Source organism: Nicotiana attenuata, unplaced genomic scaffold, assembly GCF_001879085.1.
Source record: "Nicotiana attenuata strain UT unplaced genomic scaffold, NIATTr2, whole genome shotgun sequence".
Taxonomy (NCBI): Eukaryota; Viridiplantae; Streptophyta; class Magnoliopsida; order Solanales; family Solanaceae; genus Nicotiana; species Nicotiana attenuata.
In genome coordinates, this window is record NW_017673714.1 from 25,104 (window position 1) to 51,304 (window position 26,201).

General features: G+C 39.6%; 1 long non-coding RNA gene across 1 annotated transcript; it reads right to left on the bottom strand.

Moving 5' to 3' along the window:
* Window positions 1–2,938: 2,938 nt before the first annotated feature.
* Window positions 2,939–13,069, bottom strand: LOC109217095. Its single transcript, XR_002066600.1, has 4 exons — window positions 12,813–13,069; window positions 4,713–4,762; window positions 3,665–3,788; window positions 2,939–3,127 (listed from the first exon to the last, which is right to left on the bottom strand). It is a non-coding gene; the product is annotated as an uncharacterized LOC109217095 (long non-coding RNA).
* Between the last annotated feature and the right edge of the window lie 13,132 nt (window positions 13,070–26,201).

A 26,201-nucleotide genomic window follows, 5' to 3' on the forward strand; every position in this document is an offset into this window, starting at 1 on the left:
TGCTAATGTTTATCTAGCAGATTTTCCACGAACAAGCTCCATTGGGTCTGGGTTCTTCTTTTTGAGGCCTTATACTGCTTCAAGTGGAAACAGAATCACTAGGGTCAAGAAGCCAAATTCTTCAGATGCCCATAATACCCATTTTTCGCCCATGCGAGAGAGATGGACGACAGCGATGGAATTAGCAGAAAGAAGCTCCACCACAAAATCTCGATCTAAAAATGCATCAATGCTATTGCACATAAACATTTAATTACTGAGACTTAGCAGTTGCGGCGATATCTACTGGTTTACTCATCGTCGGTTTAGAAGTAGAGAATCGGATTATTGAGAATGGACCAAGCAGTGTTAGTAATTTCTGCAACCGAAATTGAATCCAAAGGAGATGAAGCCTCCGATCAATGGCGGCGTGGGAACAGTGAGATTCAGGGTTTTGCTCGACGGCGGTTTCGCCGGAAATTAGGGTTTGTTCTTGAACAAAGACGGCGGAGTTTGGGGCTGAGCAACTTGATTTTATGTTAATATATTTCAATCTATGTATTTCATTGTATTCACTGTCTCTCTATATGCCATGAATGTATTCATATATTTTTTTTAATTAATATAATTTATGTATTTAGATATTATATAATTTCTCTGAAGATTGCTGTACTTTTGGGGTATTTTCGGTTGAGAATCTTTTTTATAATTGGAAATACAAATTTTGTGTGTTATAATTGAGTTTGTTGAGTTATATTAGGAGTCTATTATGTTAATTGATTCACTTTCTGTTTAAAAATAGTGTAATCCCCTGTGTCACGCCGTGAATTCAATCGAATACAATAATATGTCCAGCTGTAATCCCATGTTTCACGCCATGCATACAGTCGAATACACTCGAATACAACAACTGATTAACTGGACTTTCCTGATTCACGCCTATTTTTGCTACTTCATTCATGAATACAGTAGCTTAAATACATCTAATACATATTATAATAACAGAAAACGTATCTACAATCCGTAATATAGCAAATGGTATCTATATGATAGCATTCATGGCAGCTCAACATCATTAAAGGAGAAGGATGAAGCTCTGGAAGCTCCAAGAAGGCCCATGACAAGGTCTCAAACAAAGAAATTTCAAGACAAGCTTAATGGGCTTCAATTGGCAATTAAAAAGTGTTTTATAATAGAAGAAGAATTCCAGCACAAGGAGGATCTTTGGACCAAGTCTTACAACTATTTTGAGGCCAAAATTAAAGTCCAAGAGGAAATGGAATGAGGCCCAAATATGCCCCAAAAGAGAGGAATTTTCAGCAGCCCAAATAAGCCCAAAAATAGTTTCTAGAATATATATTTAATAGTTGTTTTAATCTATATTGACTTGCATTGGCCTATATGTATGTTGACTACATTGGTCTTAGTGTGGGTAGTCTTCTATGCTTCTAGGGAATATAATTCTCATTTATTGAAGTCTTGACTAGCTCCTTCTTTACTACTATATAAAGGGGTGCTTGTCTTCCATTGTAGAAGATCATTGAAGATTAATATTATTATTGTGAGTTCTTTTGAACCTTTGTGAACTTTACTTTGAAGATTTATCTTGCAACCCTAACTAGTTCATAGCTTAAGGTAGTAAGATAATTCTCTTTCTTGTGATATCTTGGTTTCTTTTGATATTCTTCGAAGGCGACTAGTTTCTTTTACTAGTTGTTGTCGTAAGTTATTCAAACTAGAAGTCAAGATCCGAATCTAGTTCTTGATTAGCTTATCTCTAGTGAAGGCAATTGGTTTCATAACCAACTTGTTGTCATTAGGATCTTGTCAAAATCTAGATTAACATAATCTCGGGGTTCTTGGACCTTTCCTCGAATTTCGACATATCTAGTTTATTTTTCTTGCTCCGCTTGCATTTCTTTACTACTTTCGCATTTCATCAACTTATTTTCTTCAAGTTCTTGGATCTCCCAACCTTTGTGTTATCACTATAGATAGCTAATTATCACTAAAAGATAGTGCTTTATGAAAATTTTCACACTTCTTTAGCTCACTTAGACATTGTGGATCACTACCAAACTTCACATACCAGTTTCAATCAATAAAACTAACTTATCCAAGGTCCCGAAACACCACTCAGAGTCTGATAACACCAAAGTGTACTCTAATTCAAACTTAGAAAATTTCAAACCTTCATGTAAAATAATTACAAAATTGCTATTTTAATACTGTAATTTAAAATAGTGTTCCTTCAAGATTAATTACAGAATTACTTTCAAATTTAAGAGACATATAACTCAAGACACGAAGACCAATGGCAAATGACGATGCAAATTTTGGCTATCTATTTTTTTTTAAATGTTCAAATAAAATTCACTCTTACGATGTCCAATCAAATAATATGTAATACTATGACTCGTTATTAGAGTTACTCTCAATTTTAAATTATTACGAGTGGGTAGAACTTATTATTCATTTGTTATAAAATTATGAGGGTCAACAAAGCTTATTAGGAAACTCAACACATCATTTGCGTAAGAACTATGGGTCACTACTAGAAAATATGTCTATGTTGTTACAAAAGCGTTGCAAGGTAGGAAAACCGTTGCAATAGACTAATTGCAACGGTTTAGAGACGTTACATCAAATCCCGTGCCAATAGGTCTACGGCAACGGTTTGCATAACCTTTACAATAGAAGACCTGTGGCAACGGTTCGACAAAGTTGCAATAGGCTTATCTACTGCAACGGCTGCTCATTCAAATAGAACGGTTATAACCCGTTGCAATATCAGTTTATGAAACGGTTTATCAGGCTATTGCAACGGTTTGTTATTCTATTGCAACAAATTTATTATGCTGTTGCAACAGTTTGAATTACAGATTGAAATCGTTATTAGGAACTACTGCATCAATTTATAAGGCTATTGCAACGGTTTGTTGATACTATTGAAACCATCTATGGAGGCTATTGCAACGGTTTTTTATTTCTTTGTATAAAAATAAATTTGTAACATTGTACAATTCAAAAGCATACTACAACATAAAAGGTTCCTAAATATTGTAATACACGAATAATTTCAAGAACAATCCCATAACTCTAAGTAATGCCTTCGCCGCTTTATTCATTCTTTGCTCATTCAATCCACCTGTAAAGATAAAAATAAATGATTTAGTAAATCTTTAAAAGTGCAATTTGAGTAATAAAGAACACTCAAAGCAGTCAATAAAGTTTCCCAAATTCAAATTCAAAGCAAACCCAAAGATAAACTAAAGACACTACATATATATGGCATTTTGTAAAGAGAGATCATTCGTTGCAAATCTGTCCTGAAGAAGCAGTAACTATCATAAAGATCAATAATGTTTTCTTCCATTATAACCATCAGTTATAAAATTCTCCATAGTTACAAAATTGAATCAACACAACCAAGGGAGCACTCAAAACTCCACATGCTTCAAGTGTACCACTTTATATTACCTATCTTGTGACAACATATTTAAGAAGTTACTTGCAGCAAAAATACTCAAGTAGATATGTAAACAATATGCCAGTTAGATCTAAGATACAACATCATACAAAAAAGTACTAGAATAGTTGAAAGGAGATGCCAGAATAGTTAAAAGGAGATGGAACTCTACTGTCATAGAGTTTCAAGATCCGATAACTTATTCTTAAAAACTACCATCAATTGACTAGCTGAGCGTACGTCCCGTGACACTATCTGTCATAAGGTGGCAGTATTAGATATTTGGAGCACATGCTGATATTGTGAAGCTCCGTTATCCTGGTAGCTGGATTGCATAGCCCTAAGCATCCAAAACATCCAATCCATACAAATAAGATATATGACTAAGAAAGTTCTCGTTTTCTATGCTTCATGAGTCACCTTATAAAAGTTTATGGAGTACTACTTTTGTATAATGCTTGAGTTAAAATACTGATACACAAACATCAATTTTAAGAAACAATAGAATATAATGGCAAATGAAAAACGAAAATATTACAGCACCATTTCTACGCAGATAGATTCATTTTTTTTTTTCTTTAATAGCACCGCTCAATATTGCTAAGTTGCCAGTTATTTTTCATCATGTTGCTAGGTTGATATCCATCGCATGGTCGAAGTTCCTATTTCTGGTCATACTTCAAACCTATATTCAAAGGAGTTAAGACTTTGTAGATTTTGAGTTGAAACTCACCATTCGCAGGAATATGAGACCGACACTAAAAATGTTAAAGCTATCTGGAACATTCAGCAGTAAAAAGAAAAATTATAATAAGCCATGCTAACTAATGAGTAGAGTCAATCAAAATCAATTAAAAGTTCTTGCAAATATAGAAGCTAAAACCAAAGAACTCATCCAATTATGTAATCAAAGATTCTTCTTATCAATGTTTGATCAAGGTAAATTTTTGAAACCACCAGGAGGAAACATTTTTACAAATATCTGCATAATGACATGGCAATTTTATCCAAGGCTATTAGCTTTGTCTAATTTCATCTGATCATTATATGCTAAATATCTCTTTCATCTGATCATTACTCCCCAAAGAGACATAAAAAAGATGTATTCAAATATTTATACAACTGATTACAATTAATTTTGAAGCAATACTGCTCCCAAAGATAACTCAAGAACAACAGTAAAATATGAAGAAGGCATATCCCCTCCTTTGAAAAGTCATAATATTCTCTCTATCTAAATGTGAACAGCTAGAGGACCACTTACCTGCTCTGGATTCTCTGAATTTGCTTTATAAAACTTAGAGGACCACCAACCTGTTCAATTCCAATTCAATATCTACTCCAGTTAAATCACATAGCACATGCTAAGGTAGATAATATCATGCCAAAACTATAACTCACAATTTTCTGGAAAGCGGCATGGATTCAACCAAAAAAATGTACATAGGAACTTTATAACTCATCGGCAATAGGAAAAAGAATTGTCCTCGTTCAAGAAAGCAATTGTTTCTCAAAGATAAAGAAAGCCATAATTTATTTTAAATTCCCAATTAACAACAAAATATACACATATATCTATTCAGCGGAATTGACTTAGGTAGGAACAAAACTACTCCTATAGCATACTTAAGGACTACTTAAGTCTTTGTTGGGGTTTTTGTATTTATTATATTAAATACATAAAAGAGGGTGAATGAGAAATGGAGGGGAAATGAAATTTTTAAGTGAAATTTTAAGTTTCCCCCCTTGGCAAATGAACAGTGTCCCATATTGGAAGAGGAAGAGGTTTTTTATGGGTATATAAGCAATTGTTTCTTCTTCTAGCTCTTAAAGAGTTGAGAAGAAGGCAAGCCTCGCGCCGTCGTGGTCGTCGCTCGGCTTCGGCTTCGGCTTCGGCTTAAATATTAACAGAAATGTTATTAAATATTTGTTTTAATAACAGAATATTAATATTAAATCATATCCATTTTTCTGTTTTGGTAACAGAAAAGTAACTACCCTCTTCAATTTTCCCTCTTTATTTTCCCTCTTTATTGTTGATAAATGGCCATTTATGTAATGGCATTTATGATGTGGCCGTTTTTGCATAAACAGTCATTCTGAAGAGTTGCACCTCTTCAGATTTCAGCCCAACTTTGGTTATAAATACAACACTATTCTGCTCAGAGTTTCACTAGATTTTCTGAGTTTTCTCTCCTTCTCTGCATACTTTTAGCATCAAATAAAACAAAAGTAAGTGTGATTTGCTACAGAACTTTGTATTCGCTGAAACACTGGGGTTTGAAGTACCACTACACCAGTGTATAATTCGTTCTATCCCGGGAGGAAATAATCCATAACCTTGGGTACTAGGAGGGGATTAAATTCCTTAAGAAAACACTGTGAATTCAGTGGGCTCGAATAGGTTTTCTGTTATTTTGTTGTTCATTTCTGTTTACGTTCATTTCTGTTTATGTTCATTTATATTTCCAGAATTATTTTACAAATACAGTAAACTAACAAGCTTAAGGAATTTAATATATTTTCTGTATTTGTACTTACTGTTTCTGGAGAGTAAAACCTTTGTGGTTTTATACTCTATTGGAGATTAAAATCTACGTGATTTTAACGTTTGTGTCATTCTTTTATAGAAATGACTAATGAGAATGAGAACCAAGTTGTTCCAATGGTGACTACCAATGCCTCAACAAGTCGAACGACACCGGCAGCATTGGCACCGGCGGAGAAACCCAGAAAATTTTTCGGGATTGATTTCAAGCGCTGGCAGCAAAAGATGTTCTTCTATTTGACTACTCTAAGTCTCCAGAAGTTCATCAAGGAAGATGTTCCTGTGCTGTCCGATGAAACTCCAGAAACTGAACGCTTTCTCGTGATTGAGGCGTGGAAGCATTTAGATTTTTTGTGCAAGAATTATATTCTAAGCGGGCTGGAGGATACTCTGTATAACGTCTACAGTGGCGTGGAAACGTCAAAGGAACTGTGGACTGCGCTTGAAAAGAAATACAAAACCGAAGATGCCGGGTTGAAAAAGTTTGTTGCTGCAAAGTTTTTGGACTACAAAATGGTAGATAGCAAGTCTGTTATTACCCAAGTCCAGGAATTGCAAGTGACTATTCACGATCTCCTTGCTGAAGGTATAAATCAAATTAATATTGCTGTTGAAAGTAGTAATCTTAGTATTTTTACTAACAGAAATTTCATTGAAGGTCTTGTCATCAATGAAGCATTTCAAGTAGCAGCGATGATTGAGAAGTTGCCTCCTTTGTGGAAGGACTTCAAAAACTACTTGAAACACAAACGCAAGGAGATGTCCCTTGAAGATCTCATTATTCGATTGAGAATCGAAGAGGATAACAAAGCTGCTGAAAAGAGAGGCTGTGGAAACTCAACAATAATGGGAGAAAATATTGTTGAAGAGAACTAAAAGAGGAAGAAGGCTTCTGGACCGAAATACAACCCAAGCAAGAAGCGGTTTAGTGGAAACTGCTACAACTGTGGAAAAAACCGGACACAAATCTACGGAGTGTCGTGCTCCGAAGAAAGACAAGAAGAAGGGTCAAGCAAACATGGTTGAAAAGCATGATGATGTTGATGACTTATGTGCCATGCTTTCCGAATGCAACTTGGTGGGCAATCCTAAAGAGTGGTGGATTGATTCTGGAGCCACTCGCCATGTTTGTGCTGTTAGAGAAGCTTTTGCTACTTATGCTCCTGTTGGACCCGATGAGACGATTTCTATGGAAAATGCTTCAAAGGCCAAGATTGAAGGATGTGGGAAGATATTTCTCAAAATGACTTCCGGCAAAGTGGTGACTTTGAACAACGTCCTTCATGTTCCCGAGATTAGGAAGAATTTAGTCTCTACTGGACTTCTTGTTAAGAATGGTTTTAAATGTGTTTTTGTTTCCGATAAGGTTGTAATAAGTAAGAATAAAATGTTTGTAGGAAAAGGTTACCTCACTGAGGGCCTTTTCAAGCTGAATGTAATGGTTGTTGAAAATTATAATAAAATTTCAGCTTCGTCTTACTTACTTGAGTCAAATGAATTATGACATATACGTTTGGGTCATGTCAATTATAAAACCTTACGGAAAATGATTAATTTGGAAGTATTGCCTAAGTTTGAATGTGACAAATCAAAATGTCAAGTATGTGTGGAATATAAGTATGTGAAACATCCTTATAAGTCGGTTGAAAGGAATTCAAATCCTTTAGACTTAATTCACACATATATTTGTGATATGAAATCAATACCATCTCGTGGTAGAAAGAAGTATTTCATAACTTTTATTGACGATAGTACTCGATATTGCTATGCTTACTTGCTTAATAGTAAAGATGAAGCAATAGACGCATTGAAGCAATACAAAAATGAAGTTGAAACGCAACTTAACAAGAAACTCAAAATGATAAGAAGTGATAGGGGTGGTGAATATGAATCTCCTTTTGAACAAATATGTTTAGAATATGGAATTATTCATCAAACAACGACCCCTTACACGCCCAATCCAATGGGATTGCAGAAAGAAAGAATCGTTCATTAAAGGAGATGATGAACGCATTATTGATAAGTTCTGGTTTGCCACAGAACTTGTGGGGGAAGCCGTTCTTACTGCTAGCCGAATACTAAATCGAGTACCCCATAGAAAACACAATCCATTCCATATGAAAAATGGAAAGGAAGGAAGGCCAACTTGAATTATTTTGAAGTGTGGGGGTGTTTGGCAAAAGTGCAAGTTCCTAAACCCAAAAGGGTAAAAATAGGACCAAAAACCGTTGATTGTGTTTTCATAGGATATGTGACTAATAGTAAAGCAAATCGATTTCTGGTTCATAAATCAGAAAATTCTGACATTTATAATAATACGGTTATAGAATCAGATAATGCTGAGTTCTTTGAAAATATATATTCGTATAAAAAGGAATGTGAGTCGATTAGTGAAGGATCTAAACGACCTCGGGAAGAAACAAAAGAAAGTACACTTAACCAGGAGGATCCAAGACGTAGTAAACGTCAAAGAATGTCTACTTCATTTGGACCTGATTTTGTGACTTTCTTATTGGAAAATGAGCCTCAAACATTTAAAGAAGCTATGTCTTCTTCGGAATCATTGTTATGGAAAGAGGCAGTCAATAGTGAAATAGAATCCATATTGAACAACCATACATGGGAATTGGTTGATCTTCCTCCTGGAAATAAACCGTTGGGTTCTAAATGGATCTTTAAGAGGAAAATGAAAGATGATGGCACTATTGACAAATATAAGGCAAGACTTATGGTCAAAGGGTATAGACAACGAGAAGGTCTTGACTATTTTGATACATACTCTCTCCAGTTATAAGAATTACGTCCATACGAACGTTAGTAGAGTTATCTGTAGTTTATGGTCTTGAAGTTCATCAAATGGATGTTAAGATGGCCTTCTTAAAGGGAGAGTTGGAGGAAGAAATCTACATGGAACAACCTGAAGGGTTTGTGGTTCCAAGTAAAGAAAAGAAGGTCTGTAGACTTGTTAAGTCCCTTTACGGATTAAAACAAGCACCCAAACAATGACATGCGAAATTTGACCAAACAATGTTGTCAAATGTATTTAAGATAAATGAATGTGATAAATGTGTGTACATTAAAAATGTTCCAAATCACATAGTCATTGTTTGCTTATATGTGGATGATATGCTCATAATGAGTAATGACATTGCCAACATAAATGCTACTAAGTGTATTCTAACTAGCAAGTTTGATATGAAAGACTTGGGAGTTGCTGATTTAATTCTGGGAATTAAGATCCATAAGACTTCTCAAGGACTGGCATTGTCACAATCTCATTATATTAAGCAAGTACTTGAAAAATTCAAGCACTTGGGCTTTAAAGTTGCAAAGACTCCAATTGATGTGAATCTTGCATTAGCAAAGAACAAAGGCCAAAGCATATCACAATTGGATTATGCTCGTGTGTTGGGTTGCTAATGTACATCATGAATTGTACACGACCAGATATAGCTTGTGCTATAAGTAAATTGAGTCGATATACGAGCAATCCAGGTCAATCTCATTGGATGNGGCCGACGGAGAGAACGAAGGGAGAGATGGGTATTTAACTGGCGGAAGAAGAGGAAGAAATGGTTGAAGGAGGTGTTGTAACGGAAGAGGAAGTGAAGCGACATGTGAAAGTAATTATATATAGGAAGAGCCACAATTATTAGAATTATTATTATAAAAGGAAACTTTAGAATTTTTGATAGAGCACTTAAAAGGAAAAATCTAAAGAAAAAAAAAAGAGAATAGAGATAATTGAGATTCTTAGGCAATGAGAGGTGACAGGTAGGCAGGCTTATGTCCCTACTTTATATTTATATATATATATATATATATATATATATATATATATATATATATATAGATATAGATATAGATTTAACCTTAAATCTAGCTCATCATTTAATTATAAATTAATATAAACAGGAATTGTTACCTCCTATAACAGATGTTAACATCTTATTTATTTTAAATAAATACCATTTAAAATAATTATATTTAGATACCTTTTAATGTTTATAGCAAAATATCTAATTTTGGTTACCTCCTATCCCTANCTCAAGGTCTAGTATTGTCACAATCTCATTATATTAAGACAGTACTTGAAAAATTCAAGCACTTGGGCTTTAAAGTTGCAAAGACTCCAATTGACGTGAATCTTGCATTAGCAAAGAACAAAGGCCAAAGCATATCACAATTGGATTATGCTCGTGTGTTGGGTTGCTAATGTACATCATGAATTGTACACGACCAGATATAGCTTGTGCTATAAGTAAATTGAGTCGATATACGAGCAATCCAGGTCAATCTCATTGGATGGCCATGAAACGAGTTTTGGGGTATTTAGTACATACCCAGGACTTTGCTTTGCACTACAGTAAATATCATGTGGTCATTGAGGGATACTGTGATGCAAATTGGATCACCGGATCAACTGATTCCAAGTCCACAAGTGGATATGTATTCACTATTGGTGGAGAGCGGTATCTTGGAATTCGTCCAAACAAACTTATATTGCCCGCTCTACAATGGAGGCTGAGTTCATAGCCTTGGATAAAGCCGGTGAAGAAGCTGAATGGCTCCGGAATTTCTTGGAAGATATTCCATTTTGGCCCAAACCGTTGGCACCAATATGCATACATTGTGATAGTCAAGCAGCAATTGGAAGGGCTGGGAGCGTTATGTATAACGGTAAATCTCGTCATATACAACGAAGACATAAAACCGTTAGACAATTACTCTCTAGAGGAATTATCACGATTGACTATGTAAAGTCAAGTGATAATGTGTCAGATCCACTTACAAAAGGTCTAACTAGGGAGGTAGTTGAGAAATCATCAAGGGGAATGGGACTGTGGCCGAGAACAAGTCATAGTGGCGGTAACTCTACCTAGAAGACTGGAGATCCCAAGATCTAGGTTCAAGGAGATCAAACAAAGTCATTAATGACGGTTCAACATTGTCAAATAAACTTTTGGTCCATTCTCGTGATGAGACAATGTTCAGTATCAAGGATAAAGCATTAAGGCTTTTTAATGATTTCTAAATTTGATACGGGGTATATCAAATAGTGTATCTACGGGATGACACGTTTAGGAATCACCTATGTAAGTGTGAAGTGTTAGCCGCTTCAAGGAGAACTTCGTAAGGCCAGTTCTCTACGCACTTATGAAACCAGGCGGTGTTCATGGCTGAAACGAACACAACAATGAGAACCAAAGACGGTTAAGGGTTGGTTGTGTGACTTGTGGTTGTCTAGGTATACACCAAAGTTCGACGGTTCAAAGATATCAAATCTACCAATTGATCGAGTATATCCGACATAAGTTCACTACGGAAAGCTCAAAGGGAACCTACTTATCCAGATGCAATTAATCCTTACTTGCGAATCACACAATTTTTCATGCATACTTTTATGATATAGCCATTCCCCATTCATGTGGGGGATTGTTGGGGTTTTTGTATTTATTATATTAAATACATAAAAGAGGGTGAATGGGAAATGGAGGGAAATGAAATTTTAAGTTTCCCCCCTTGGCAAATGAACATTGTCCCATATTGGAAGAGGAAGAGGTTTTTATGGGTATATAAGCAATTACTCTTCTTCTAGCTCTTAAAGAGTTGAGAAGAAGGCAAGCCTCGCGTCGTCGTCATCGTCACTCGCTCGGCTTCGGCTTCGAATTCGGCTTCGGCTTCGGCTTCGGCTTCGGCTTCGAATTCGGATTCGGATTCGGATTTAGATTTGGTCAAATGATCGATTGATTGATTAACTTTTTGGACCAAATTTATTTGTTAATAGTAAAATATTAACAGAAATGTTATTAAATATTTATTTTAATAACAGAATATTAATATTAAATCCAATCCGTTTTTCTGTTTTGGTAACAGAAAAGTAACTACCCTCTTCAATTTTCCCTCTTTATTTTCCCTCTTTATTGTTGAGTAAATGGCCATTTATGTAATGGCATTTATGTTGTGGCCGTTTTTGCATAAACAGCCATTCTGAAGAGTTGCACCTCTTCAGATTTCAGCCCAACTTTGGCTATAAATACAACACTATTCTACTCAGAATTTCACTACGATTTTATGAGTTTTCTCTTTTTCTTCTGCATACTTTTAGCATCAAACAAAGCAAAAGTAAGTGTGATTTGCTACCGAACTTTGTGTTCGCTGAAACACTGGGGTTTGAAGTACCACTACACCAGTGTGTAATTCGTTCTATCCTGGGAGGAAATAATCCATAACCTTGGGTACTAGGAGGGGATTAAATTCCTTAAGGAAACACTGTGAATTCAGTGGGCTCGAATTGGTTTTCTATTATTTCGTTGTTCATTTCTGTTTATGTTCATTTATATTTTCAGAATTATTTTACAAATACAGTAAACTAACATACTTTTCCCTATCTATTCACTTATACACATAAATAAATAATCTAAAAAAAATCCTAAAATTAGGGATTTTAAAGGCTGGTCATTATTAAGAAAAAAATTGTAAGAGACGAATGAGATATTAGATTCTAACCGATATCAGGATAATCAAACTCCTAATATACGAAATTATGAATCTTCCGCAAATGACGACGATGTCAGTGATGCTGCCAAGACGATTTGCCGGAATCACTGTTTAGAGAATAGAGATAACCTAAAAAATTTTAGGGCTCTATCTCCGTAGATCTATGTGTCTGTGACGTTTTTCTTGGTTTTGCTTTTGGTTTATTTTTTAGAGAAAAAATGGCATTTTATATCTGGAATCATCCCTTTTGTTTGGAGTAGGAAAAACTAATACTTATTTATATAAACAAAAAAATCAAAGAACAAGGATACTCACCGATATCTGGATTCTTTGCAATTAAACAAAAAAGGAGCCATGGAATGAACTACAACAGTGTTACTGTCGGCAACAGGGATGTCGATATATAGTGGTGGAATTTTTTTGAGGGTTTTTCTCTCAATTAGGGTAAGAAAATGGAAAGGTAAAGAAAATTAAAAGAGAATAAAAATAAGAGAGGGGATATAAAAAAGTAAAAAGAAAATAGTGAAAGCCAATTGGAATATGTTTTTATTGAAAACCGTTGCAGTAGATATATTTTATCATCAAACCGTCGCCATAAGAGAACCTATTGGTATGGTTATAATAATCGTTCCAATATATAGATCTACAGGAACGGTTATTCCTCTATTGCCACGGTTTAGTATTGAAAGTGTTCGAATTGAGTCAATATTCTTATGCAACGGTTCTAACCGTTGCAATTAACATGCTATGGCAACGGTTATAAATCCGTTGCAAGAAAAGCGTTGCCATAGGTCTGATTTTTAGTAGTGGGTAGAGCCGTCAAAATGGGCTTGGCCCGTGAGGCCAGCCCAACCCAGCCCGCTACTTGGGTAGGGCTGGGTTGGGATTTTCTAAGCTCATTTAAAACTGAGGCTTATAAGCCCGGCTAAAGTCAGCCTGCTGGCCCTTGAGGCTTGACCGAGGCTGAGCCTGGGCCGCTCCGTGGACCAAAAATTAATTATATTCAAATTTAAATATTTAAAAAAAAAAAAAACTAAATATATATTAACTATAGTCCCCATTTTCTAACCTTAGATTGCTCATTTACCCTTCCAAATCAACTAGAATTTGTATTTTTGATATGCATGTAGTATGCCAAAGAAATGTGACAATACTAGCAAATTTCATGAATTTAAAAAATTTTATGGACTATAATGATGAAATCGACAAATAATATTAAACCTTAATTAAAAAACCTTAATATATAAACTTATTTAAGCAATTCCTGAACCTAAGGAAAGTGAAAGAAAAGTACTAAAAAATATTCATGTAACATAAAAATTAAAAAAAGAAGCTAGAGATATAGAGATTTAAATTTCAATTCCGAGTTTACTTGTCAAATATCAAGAGTCTTGTACACTCTAAATAAACAGAAGTCATTCAGATGATCAAGAGATTATATCATAAAAAAATATCTAAAGATTTGGAGGAATATTTTTTTCTAAAAAAATTGAAGGGCCGCCCCGCCCTAGCCCGCGACCCTCTTAGGGTTGGGTTGGGCTGGCCATTTTAAGGCCCATATAGATGGATGGCCGGCGCGCCCAAGCCCACCAAATTTAAAAGCCCACGAGACTTGGGCTGAGTTGGGCTGGGCTAGCCTGTTTTGACAGCTCTAACTGTGGGGCAAGTCCCGAGCCTTAAGCGTTAGGCGTGTTCAACGCACACTAACGGGCGCTTGGGACATAAGCCTCGTGAAACTATGCCCTGCGTGTAAGTGTCAGGGCATTTTGATAGTGTCCCGCCCTGTGGCGAGTTCCAAAAAAGCCTTTTAAAATAGAAATGTGACGGTGTTTGATTGGATTTTAAAAGTAAGAAGGACTTATTATAATTTCTGCGGATCTACCTTACCAACCCATGGACCGATTCTGCGATGACTCCCCCGCTTAAGTGCCTCCGCTTCTGCGGTCCAACACCCGCAGAAGCGAGAATACCAGATGCAGCAAATCTTCAGCTATATGCAAACTCCCAAAACTCCCGTTTAACCATCCGAACTCACCCCGAGGCCCCCGGGACCTCAACCAAAAGCACAGACATGATCCAATACCCTATTCAAACTTGTTCCAATCTTAAAACACATCCAACAACACAAAAATCCTAATTTCTCATCAATTTCAAGCCTAAGTTCTTCAAATTCTTTCGAAACTCACATTCGATCAAAAACCCAACCAAAACACCTCCGAATCATCTGAAATTTTGCACACATATCCAAAATCAGCTAACGAAGCTACTGCAACTCTCGGAATTCCATTCCGAGCCTCGGATCAAAATCTCACCTACCAACCGGAATTCGCCAAAATACTAACTTCGCCAATTCAAGCCTAATTCTACACCGGACCTCCAAAATCGATTCCGATCGCATTCCTAAGTCACAAATCATCCCCCGAAGCTAACCGAATCACCGGAAATCACATCCGAGCCCTCAAACTCATTAGTCAACATCCGGTTGACTTTTCTAATATAAGCCTTCCTTAAAGAGACTAAGTGTCTCATTTCCTACCAAAACCAAACCAATTCAACTCTAACTCATCAAATGCCGATAACGAAACATGAAGAAGCAATAAATGGGGAAAACGGGGCGGTAACACATGGGACGACGGGCCGGGTCGTCACATCCTCCCCAACTTAAACAAACTCTCGTCCTCGAGCGGGTCAAGAAACATACCTAAAGCCTCAATAGGTGAGGATATCTGCTCCGCATCTCCTGCTCGGTCTCCCAGGTAGCCTCCTCCATGGGCCGACCTCTCCACTGCTCCTTCACCGAAGCTATATCCTTTGATCTTAATTTCCGAACCTGACGACCCAAAATAGCCACTGGCTCCACATCATAGGTCAAATCATCATCCAACTGAACCGTGCTGAAGTCTAACACATGAGACGGGTCCCCAACATATTTCCGGAGCATAGAAACATGGAATACCGGGCGAACCCCCGACAAGCTGGGTGGCAAAGCAAGCATATCGACTACCTCCCTAATCCTCCTAAGTACCTCAAAAGGCCCAATGAACCGCGGACTCAGCTTCCTTTTCTTTCCAAACCTCATAACGCTCTTCATGGGCGAAACCTTCAACAAGACCTTCTCGCCCACCATATAAGATACATCTCGAACCTTCCGGTCCGCATAACTCTTCTGACGCGACTGAGCTGTGCGAAGTCTCTCCTGGATCACTTTCACCTTCTCTAAGGCATCCTGGACCAACTCTGTCCCCAATAGTCTAGCCTCGCCGGGCTCAAACCAACCAACTGGAGATCTACACCGTCTCCCATATAAGGCCTCATACGGCGCCATCTGGATACTGGATTGATAGCTGTTGTTGTAAGCAAACTCTGCAAGTGGCAAGAACTCAGCCCAAGAACCTCCAAAATCAATAACACAGGCACGCAACATGTCCTCCAATATCTGAATAGTATGCTCGGACTGCCCGTCCGTCTGTGGATGAAATGTTGTGCTCAACTCCACCTGTGTACCCAACTCCCGCTGAAAAGTCCTCCAAAACTGGGAAGTAAACTAAGTACCCCTATCTGAGATAATAGAAACTGGGACCCCATGCAACCGAACAATCTCCCGGATGAAAATCCCTGCCAGCCGCTCCGAAGAATAGGTAGTACACACCGGAATGAAGTGCGCGGACTTGGTCAGCCGATCCACAATCACCCAAATCGAATCAAACTTCCTCGAGGTACGAGGGAGACCACTCACAAAATCCATAGTAATCCTCTCCCATTTCCACTCCGGAATATCCATCCGCTGAAGTACACCACCGGGCCTCTGATGCTCATATTTGACCTGCTGACAGTTGAGACACCGAGCTACATAACTCACAATATCTTTCTTCATTCTCCTCCACCAGTAGTGCTGCCTCAAATCCTGATACATCTTCGCGGCACCCGGATGAATGGAATACCGCGAGCTGTGGGCCTCCTCTAATATCAACTCCCGAAGCCCATCCATATTGGGCACGCAAATCCGGCCCTGCATCCTCAACACGCCATCATCATCAATAGTCACATCTCTGGCATCATCATGCTGGACCCTATCCTTAAGGACAAGCAAATGCGGATCATCATACTGATGCTCTCTAATGCGGTCATACAAGGAAGACCGAGAAACCACACAAGCCAACACCCGACTAGGCTCCAAAATGTCTAATCTCACCATCCGATTGGCCAAAGCCTGGACATCAACTGCAAAGGGCCTCTCCCCAACTGGAATGTACACCAAACTACCCATACTAACCGCCTTCCGGCTCAAGGCATCGGCCACTACATTGGCCTTCCCCGGATGATATAGAATGGTAATATCATAGTCCTTGAGTAACTCAAGCCATCTCCGCTGCCTCAAATTAAGATCCTTCTGCTTGAACAAATGCTGGAGACTGCGGTGATCCGTGAATACCTCACAAGATACTCCGTATAAGTAGTGCCTCCAAATCTTCAAAGCATGAACTATAGCAGCCAACTCTAAGTCATGTACAGGGTAATTCTTCTCATGGGGCTTCAACTGGCTAGAAGCATATGCAATAACTCTACCATCCTGCATCAACGCACATCCGATCCTAACTCTCAAGGCATCACAATACACTGTGTAAGAACCTGAAGCTGATGGCAATACCAATACTGGAGCTGTGGTCAAAGCTGTCTTGAGCTTTTGAAAGCTCTCCTCGCACTCGTCCGACCATACAAATGGTGCACTCTTCTGCGTCAACTTGGTCAAGGGCGAAGTAATAGATGAAAAACCTTGAACGAACTGGCGATAATAACCCGCCAAACCGAGGAAACTCCGAATCTCCGTGACTGAGGACGGTCTAGGCAAACTCTACATCGCCTCTATCTTCTTCAGATCAACCTGAATACCATCACTGGACACCACGTGCCCCAGGAAAGCCACAGAACCAAGCCAGAACTCACACTTGGAGAACTTTGCATAAAGCTTCTCCTCCCTCAATCTCTATAATACCACTCTCAAATGTTGTGCGTGCTCCTCCTGGCTACGCGAGTACACCAGGATGTCATCAATAAAAACAATCACAAATGAATCCAGATACGGCCGGAATACATTGTTCATCAAGTGCATGAATGCTGCTGGGGCATTAGTCAACCCAAAGGACATAACCAGAAACTCATAGTTCCCATATCTCGTCCGGAAAGCAGTCTTCATAATATCTGAATCCCTAATCTTCAGCTGGTAATAGCCTGAACGGAGGTCAATCTTGGAGAATACCTTTGCCCCCTGAAGCTGGTCAAACAAATCATCAATACGGGGCAGGGGATACTTGTTCTTCACTGTCACCTTGTTCAATTGCCTGTAGTCAATGCACATTCTCATTGTGCCATCCTTTTTTTTCACAAATAAGACCGGAGCACCCCACGGTGACACACTCGGACGAATGAACCCCTTATCTAGGAGCTCCTGAAGCTGATCCTTTAATTCCTTCAACTCCGCTGGTGCCATGCGATACGGAGGGATAGAAATGGGTTGAGTGCCCGGCACCAGATCAATACCAAAATCAATGTCCCTGTCCGGCGGCATGCCCGGCAAGTCTGCTGGAAGCACATTGAAATCCCTCACAATGGGAACAGAATCAAGACTAGGAGTCTCAGCTCCAACATCTCTCACAAAAGCCAAATATGATAGACAACCTTTCCCAACCACCTGTTGGGCCTTTAGGAAAGAAATCACCCTGCTAGGAATATAGTCAGTCATGCCACGGCACTCAATCCTCGGAACACCCGGTATAGCCAACGTGACTGTCTTGGCATGACAATCCAGATTAGCATGGCACGGAGATAGCCAGTCCATGCCCAAAATAACATCAAAATCTACCATGGTCAACAGCAACAAATCAACTCGGGTCTCTAAACCCCCAATAGTCACTAGACAAGACCGATACACATGGTCTACAACAATAGTATCACCCACCGGGGTAGATACGTGCACAGGTAAAGCAAGACACCCACGGGTCGTACCCAGGTGATGAGCAAAATATGAAGACACATAGGAATAGGTAGATCAGGGATCAAACAAGACAGAGGCATCCCTGTGGCAGACTGAGATAATACATGTGATAACAGCATCTGATGCAATGGCGTCCCTCCTGTCTGGGAGAGCATAGAATCGAGCCTGGCCACCGCCAGATCGGCCTCCACCCCTGGGGCGGCCCCTGGCTGCCTAGCCCCCACCCCTATCTGACTGGGAGGGTGCTGAAGTAGATGGAGTAGAAGACGAGGGATGATCCCTCTGCTGAAACCGGCCACCACGACGCCGAGGACACTCCCTCTTCATATGGCCAAACTCACCGCACTCGTAGCAACTGCCTGGTGCTGGAGAAGGGGACTGAAGGGAACCCCTCGCTGCAGAAGAACCCTGGGCTGAAGAGGCATGAGAAGAGCTCTGTGCGGGAAGGGCACTAAGTGAAGGCTGGCCATGCTGGAATCCCTAATGACCATGGCTTGAAGAAGCCCCACTATACTCTGGGCGAGCTGACTGAGGAGGCCTGAAGGAACGACCTCTACCACGCTGGAACTGGCCCCTAGACGGAGCTCCACTGAAACTGCCTGAACCTCAAGGCCTCTTGGCCTCCCTCTCCTCACGCTCCCTGCGGCGAATCGCCTCAATATCACGAGCAATGTTAACTACCTCCTCGAACGAGGCACCCAAAACCCTCTCTCTGGTCATCAAAATACGAAGTGAATAGTTGAGGCCATCCACGAACCTCCTAATCCTCTCCCGATCTGTCGGGATCATCCAAGTAGCATGACGAGCTAGCTGAGAAAACCTCATCTCATACTGAGTCACAGACATGTCCCCCTAAGTCAACCACTCGAACTGACGACGCAACTCCTCCCTGCGAGATTGCGGTACGTACTTCTCCAGAAAGAGAGTGGAGAACTGCTGCCATGTAAGGGGCGCTGCACCAACAGGCATACGCCTCTCAAAATCCTCCCACCAGGTAAATGCAGCCCCTGAGAACTGGAAAGTAGTAAAAGACACTCCACTCGACTCTAAAATCCCTACGGTGCGAAGCATACGCTGACACTTGTCAAGAAAACCCTGGGCATCCTCGCCCTCAGCACCACTGAACACCGGAGGCTGAAGCCTACCGAATCTCTCAAGACGATGCTGCTCATCATCTGGCATAGCTGGAACCACATAGCCTGGAGCTGGTGCAATTGGTGCAACTGGGGCAATTGGTGCAACTGGAGCAACTGGAGCTACCGGCTGAGCTGGGGCTGCTCCCGATGTCTGCAATCCCTGAACAACCTGCTCAGGTGTGCGAGTAGCGGGGGTCTGATTGCCTCTCCCGGTCTGTGAAGTAGCTGCTGCAGTAGTGGCTGAGACGGCCTGTGCCAGGCCAGTGCAAACTGATAGTATCTGAGCCAAGGCCTCCTGGAGACCCGGAATCACAATGGGCACTGCTGGTGCCTGCACATGTGCTGCTGGAGCATCTACACCTGGAGGCTGGTCCTGAACTGGGGCAGCTGGTGGATCAACAGGTGCTGTCCTCGCTGGTCTACCTCGACCACGACCACGACCGCGTCCACGGCCTCTAGTGGGTGGTACTGGTGGTCGTCCATCACGTCCGGTAGCGCGAGTTCTCGCCATCTGCGAGAGAATAGAATACAGAAGTTTAGTTCTCGGATCAACAAAGTCGCACGACAAGAATTTCAAGAATATGAAGTTTTTCCTAAAGGCTCTGCACCCTCTCGAGGATAAATACAGACGTCTCCGTACCGATCCGCGAGACTCTACTAAGTCGGCTCATGATTCGCGAGACCAAGTAACCTAGGCTCTGATACCAACTTATAACGACCCAATCCCCGGTCGTGATGGCGCCCAACACATTGCTAGGCAAGCCCGACCTTTCAACAATATTTCCCACATCGGATGGTTCATAATTTCAAAGCACATATATTAATAACTAAGCCATTTTTATCAAAAGTTTAGAAATACTGAACAATACGCGGAAGTTTAACAAAATACTGAAAACATAAATCCCAAACTAGGACCCGGTGTCACGAACATGAGCCTTTAATACAGAGTTTCCACCTAATACAGTCTGTCTAGGATAAAATGCGGAATAAAAGAGAATAAAGATAGGAGGGGGAGACGAAGGCTGCGAACGCCATGCAGCTACCTCAATGCTCCTCGATGCTGCTAAATAATCCTCACTCAGCCTGTGATGCACCTAGATCTGCACATAAGGTGCAGGGAGTAAAGTGAGTACTCCGACTCAGTGAGTAATAAACATAAATAATGGCTGAAGATAAGAAATCACTGAAAAACACAAGGCAAACTATATCTGGCAGTACCAAACCTTTAACAGTAAAACTAACAAGTCAATGAAATAATAGTACAGAAAGAACCATGCCAGGTAAAACAGGTAAGTAGTAATGCATGAATGCAATGCAATGCATATGCCGGTACACTCAGGTACCCACTGCGGCGTGCAGTCCGAGCCAACCATATATATATTTATCATCGACGGCGCTCACTGGGGGTGTGTACAGACTCCGGAGGGGCTCCTACAGCCCAAGCGCAATTAATCAAGCCATCTCGTGGCACCAACCAGGCCCTCGGCCTCAATATCAATATAGTACTGCTGCGGCGTGCAACCCGAGCCAACCATGTATCCAGAAATCACTATAAGCCTCTTGGGCATTTTAAATCAGTAATTCACAGCCCAAAATATCATTTAAAATGTCATTTAAGTTTTCAAATCTGAGAGGAGGGGCTGAGTTTGCAAAATAGTACTTAAAACCTTAGAATGAGGTTAAACAATATGCGAAGTATGCAAAATCAGTGATATCAATCCCTGAAGGATTCGAATAGCCGGCACGAAGCCCAGATACAACAGTCAAATCCAAGTAATGATGATTTCCAACAAGTTCTAGTAAAAAAACACAGTAAAACATCACCGGGACAGACCATGTCACAATCCCCAATAACAAACGACCCCGAACTCGTCATAGAGTGCAGGCCTCGCCTTAATATAGCGCTACGATGTGAAATTCCGGGGTTTCAAATCCTCAGTTCATCATTTACACCTATTACTCACCTCAAGCCGGCCCAAAGTCTATCTCGCTATGCCTTTTCCTCTCGAATTGACCTCCTCGCGCGTCAAATCTGATCAAAACCACAAGGAATACATTACAATAGGCTAAGGGAATATAACCCAATCGAAAAGACTCGAAAAACATCGAAAATCACGAAGTTAGCAAAACCCGAGCTCCGGGCCCACTTCTCGAAAAATTATAAAATTCACATCACCGGATTCCTCGTCTCGCCACGAGTTCATACATACCAAATTTACCAAAATCGGAGTCCATTTGACCCTTCAATTTCCATTTTTAAATTACCAATTCTCACGCCCTAGCTTTACCCCCTTTTGATGAATTTCAACCAATTTCTATGTTAAATTTATCATAATCTCATGTATTTTGGCTAAGGGACTTACCTCTAATCGATTCCCAGTCAAAACTCCCTTTAATTCTCGCCAAAAGCTCTCAAGGTCGCCCAACAATGGTGGAAAATATCCCAAGCTCGCGGATGAAATATTCAATAAAACCCTTCTAACCAGTCCAGTTTTCGCTTTTGCGGTCCCGCTTCCGCTTATGCGGGACCGCTTCTGTGGCCAAAATCCCGCTTCTGCGGATATTCATTTAAAAATGCCAAACCGCTACTGCGGCTATATTTCCGCTTCCGCGGAACTTCCTCTCAAGGTTAACACCGCTTCTGCGACTACCAGTCCGCTTCTGCGGACCCGCTGATGCGAAGAATGGTCCGCTTCTGCGGATCTACCTTACCAACCGATGGACCGCTTCTGCGGTGACTCCCCCGCTTAAGCGCCTCCGCTTCTGCGGTCCAAGACCCGCAGAAGCGAGAATACCAGATGCATCAAATCTTCAGCTATATGCGAACTCCCAAAACTCCCGTTTAACCATCCGAACTCACCGAGGCCCTCGGGACCTCAACCAAAAGCACAGACACGATCCAATACCCTATTCAAACTTGTTTCAATCTTAAAACACATCCAACAACACAAAAATCCTCATTTCTCATCAATTTCAAGCCTAAGTTCTTCAAATTCTTCCGAAACTCACATTCGATCAAAAACCCAACCAAAACACCTCCGAATCATCTGCAATTGCACACATATCCAAAATCAGCTGACGAAGCTACTGCAACTCTCAGAATTCCATTCCGAGCCCCGGATCAAAATCTCACCTACCAACCGGATTTCGCCAAAATACTAACTTCGCCAATTCAAGCCTAACTCTACACCGGACCTCCAAAATCGATTCCGATCGCATTCCTAAGTCACAAATCATCCCCGAAGCTAACCGAATCACCGGAAATCACATCCGAGCCCTCTAACTCATTAGTCAACATCCGGTTGACTTTTCCAATATAAGCCTTCCTTAAAGAGACTAAGTGTCTCATTTCCTACCAAAACCAAACCAATTCAACTCTAACTCATCAAATGCCGATAACGAAACATCAGCAATTGCTTGCTCCCATTCTTTCCTATTGTAATTTCTCGGGAAATGCCAAACCTGCTGGTTGAATTGTGACAATGAATACTAAAAAAGTTGGTAACCTCTCTTTTCTTGTGATCAACTTAATTTTTGTGACAGTTTAACTACAATTTTCGAGTGTTTCCGAATGGAGATATATTAAAGGAAAAGGTACTGCTGCTCTATTTATAGTGAGACATCAAAGAGTTTCCGAAGTGTTACCTGACATCAAGGACTTGCCATCAAAGAACAAAATAGTTAGAATTCGTTCTCTTTGCAACATCTCAGACTATGTTAAACTAACTCACCAGACTCTAAATATTTGAATTTTGCTTGTTCTCAATTGGAGCTACATTCTATCTTATAATTTAATTTTAACTGATATATTTTTATATAGAACAAAATGAGCGATTTGAGAGCTCGATCTATTTTTGAAGAGAATCCGATGACTATTGATGCAATTGCTTTAATGTACTTGGTACAAGGTCGGGATATATTAAAGGTCTTAGCTATGGTCCAAAGCCTAATACAACTAAAGCGAAAGAAAGGAGGACAGCAGAATTAGAGGACTCTCTTAGGAGGGCAAAAGAGGATGTTGCTACTGCCCAACATGGTTTACAGAACGTTTGAATGCAGCTGAAACTGAGGTAGCAAATCAGAAGATACAAATACAAACATTAACTTCTGAGTTGGGTTCTTTAAGGGCACTCCAAGAGGAGATATTAAACCAAATGCAACATCATTTTGTTGGCTCATCACCATCAACGTTAGAAGTAATACATCTTTAAATGATAAATTCAATTATAATTCTTTTAGAGTCTCCTGGAAACAGCCTCTCTGCCCTTTTCGGGGTAGGGGTAAGGTCTGCGTAATCTCTACTTTCCCCAGACCTCACTAGTGGGATTTTACTGGATATGTTGTTGTTGTTGTTGTTGTTAGCATATAAGATTGATTTTTTTTAATGATGCAGCGAAAATTGAGCTCAAACAGATTATCAACTTTGGGTACACTAAACTTCACACTATTTATTTTTTTGTATCACAATTCAATTATTTATTTCACCAATTCAGCTCTACGTTTAACGAGAAGTTGTAGTTTATACCAATTATATTTTATTTATACCATGATACCGTAAAATATTAAATTAAATCTTAATTTTTTCTCTATTTTTTATACAGGTATATGAAAGTAAATATTGGATCAATACTAACTGCAAGTGAAGTGTCATTGCATTCCTCCACTTCTCAATCCTAGTTTAGGAGTAATGTTTAGTGTATCTCAATTCTCAGTTAGACTTTATGTTGGACAAATTTACTATAATTATATTTCTTTTAATTTAAGGAGCTTTTATCTCAATATAGTTTTAATATTAGTAGTATGATCAATGGTGAATATTTTTGTTATTACCTTTGATTGTTTTTATTTTTCTGTTATTACCTTTGTAACACCCCGTACATTCAAACTAGGTGTGGATATGTTAAATGAGCAGTAAGGTTATATTTTGGACATGTGAAGTTCTATTGGTGTGAGTATGGGTGGAAATAGTTATTTTAGAAACAAGACGAAGAGTGAGGTGTACAAGATTCGACAAAATCTACGAAGTTTACAAAAGGTCAGTCTTGCAGGACGTTTAGTGAAAAACTTGTAAGGTATTTGAGAAAACTCAAAAGATGAAAATTGTAGGCCCTTAAAATAGATTTCCAACGATATATTGTGGAGCCCAAACGAAGCTCTGTGCAAAAAGTTATGCCCAAGAACAACGCGCAACCACCGCGCCCGGACCGCGACCGCGATCGTGAGGCAGTGATCCTGCTATTTACCTCAGTCAGGACCGCGGTCAGGCCTACAGGGGCGCGGTGGCAGACTTGAGGAGTCATTTTTTAAGCCCTATTTCGTCCCCCACAGCCCCAAAACATAAAAACTTGCTCTAGAAAGGAAAGCTCTCTAAAACCTAACTCCTTAAGGGTCCCTTCACCACCCAAGGTAAGTTCTAATGGTGATTCTAAGTTAGTTTCAATTTTCCAACATCTTATTAACATGGCTAAACCCTCCATATCATTAGATATTCGATTAGGACATCATTGTTGAGAGAAGGAACCCTAGAACTTGAATTCAAGGGGATTGACCTTCAAAAAGGTAATGTCTTCACCCTCTAATTGATTCTAGCATTGGATTAATAATTATAGACTCTAGTTCATGACATATGAGTTGATGGGTTTGATAAAAAAGTATGAACGATTATAGGTTTGGGGTGTTGATTATTGGTTAAAGGTGTTGTTTACCTTATGGGTGATAAAGAATAATGTTAATTATAACCATTTGAGACTTTAGAATTTATCTAGGAGCAAGAGAATGAGTTATTGGGTGTAGAGACACCATTAATAAGAACTATGAAGCTTTATTCTCACCAAGTGTTTGATAAGATGCTTAAGTGACCAAAACATGCGTATCATAGCAAATATGGAATCCCTTTGACTTGTATTGCTATAGATTAAAGTTGAAAGGATTGACAAACATTGTATTACACTCAGGAGCAGGAAGTTAAGGTATGTGAGGCTAACTCTCTATGTTTGGGAATGTTAATGATTCCCCTTACACTATGTTCTTTTACCACGTTATCAATTACCTCAGAAATATAGTTAAGCCTAGTTCCTTGAATGGTTATAGAACTTCGATTCTCTAGCTTCATCACTCGTTCATGACTTTCATTTTGAACGTTGTGAGCTCAGTTCGTATTCAATATAGACTTGGGTTTGATGTCCCTGAGTCTCTGTATAACTTACTTAGCATGTCATAAAAAGTTGAAGTTTTAGTGTTCATAATCAGTTCAAGAATACATGTCTCAGTCTAATCCGATTTAGTATTCCAGTATTATGTAACCCAGTGTGATCCAGTATTCTAGTATCATATAACTCAGTGTGATTCAGTATTTCACTATCATGTATTGCAGTATGATTCTCAGTTCCTGATTTTAAATCCTTGAATGTTGAACACCCGTATTTGGGCCTGAGGCCTCAGATTATGCTTTATGCATCTTTGGGCCTGAGGCCGCAGTTATGTATACGTATACTTGGGCACGAGGCTGCAGTTGTGCATATATATATATATATATATATATATATATATATATATAACGTAAACTAACTAACTAAC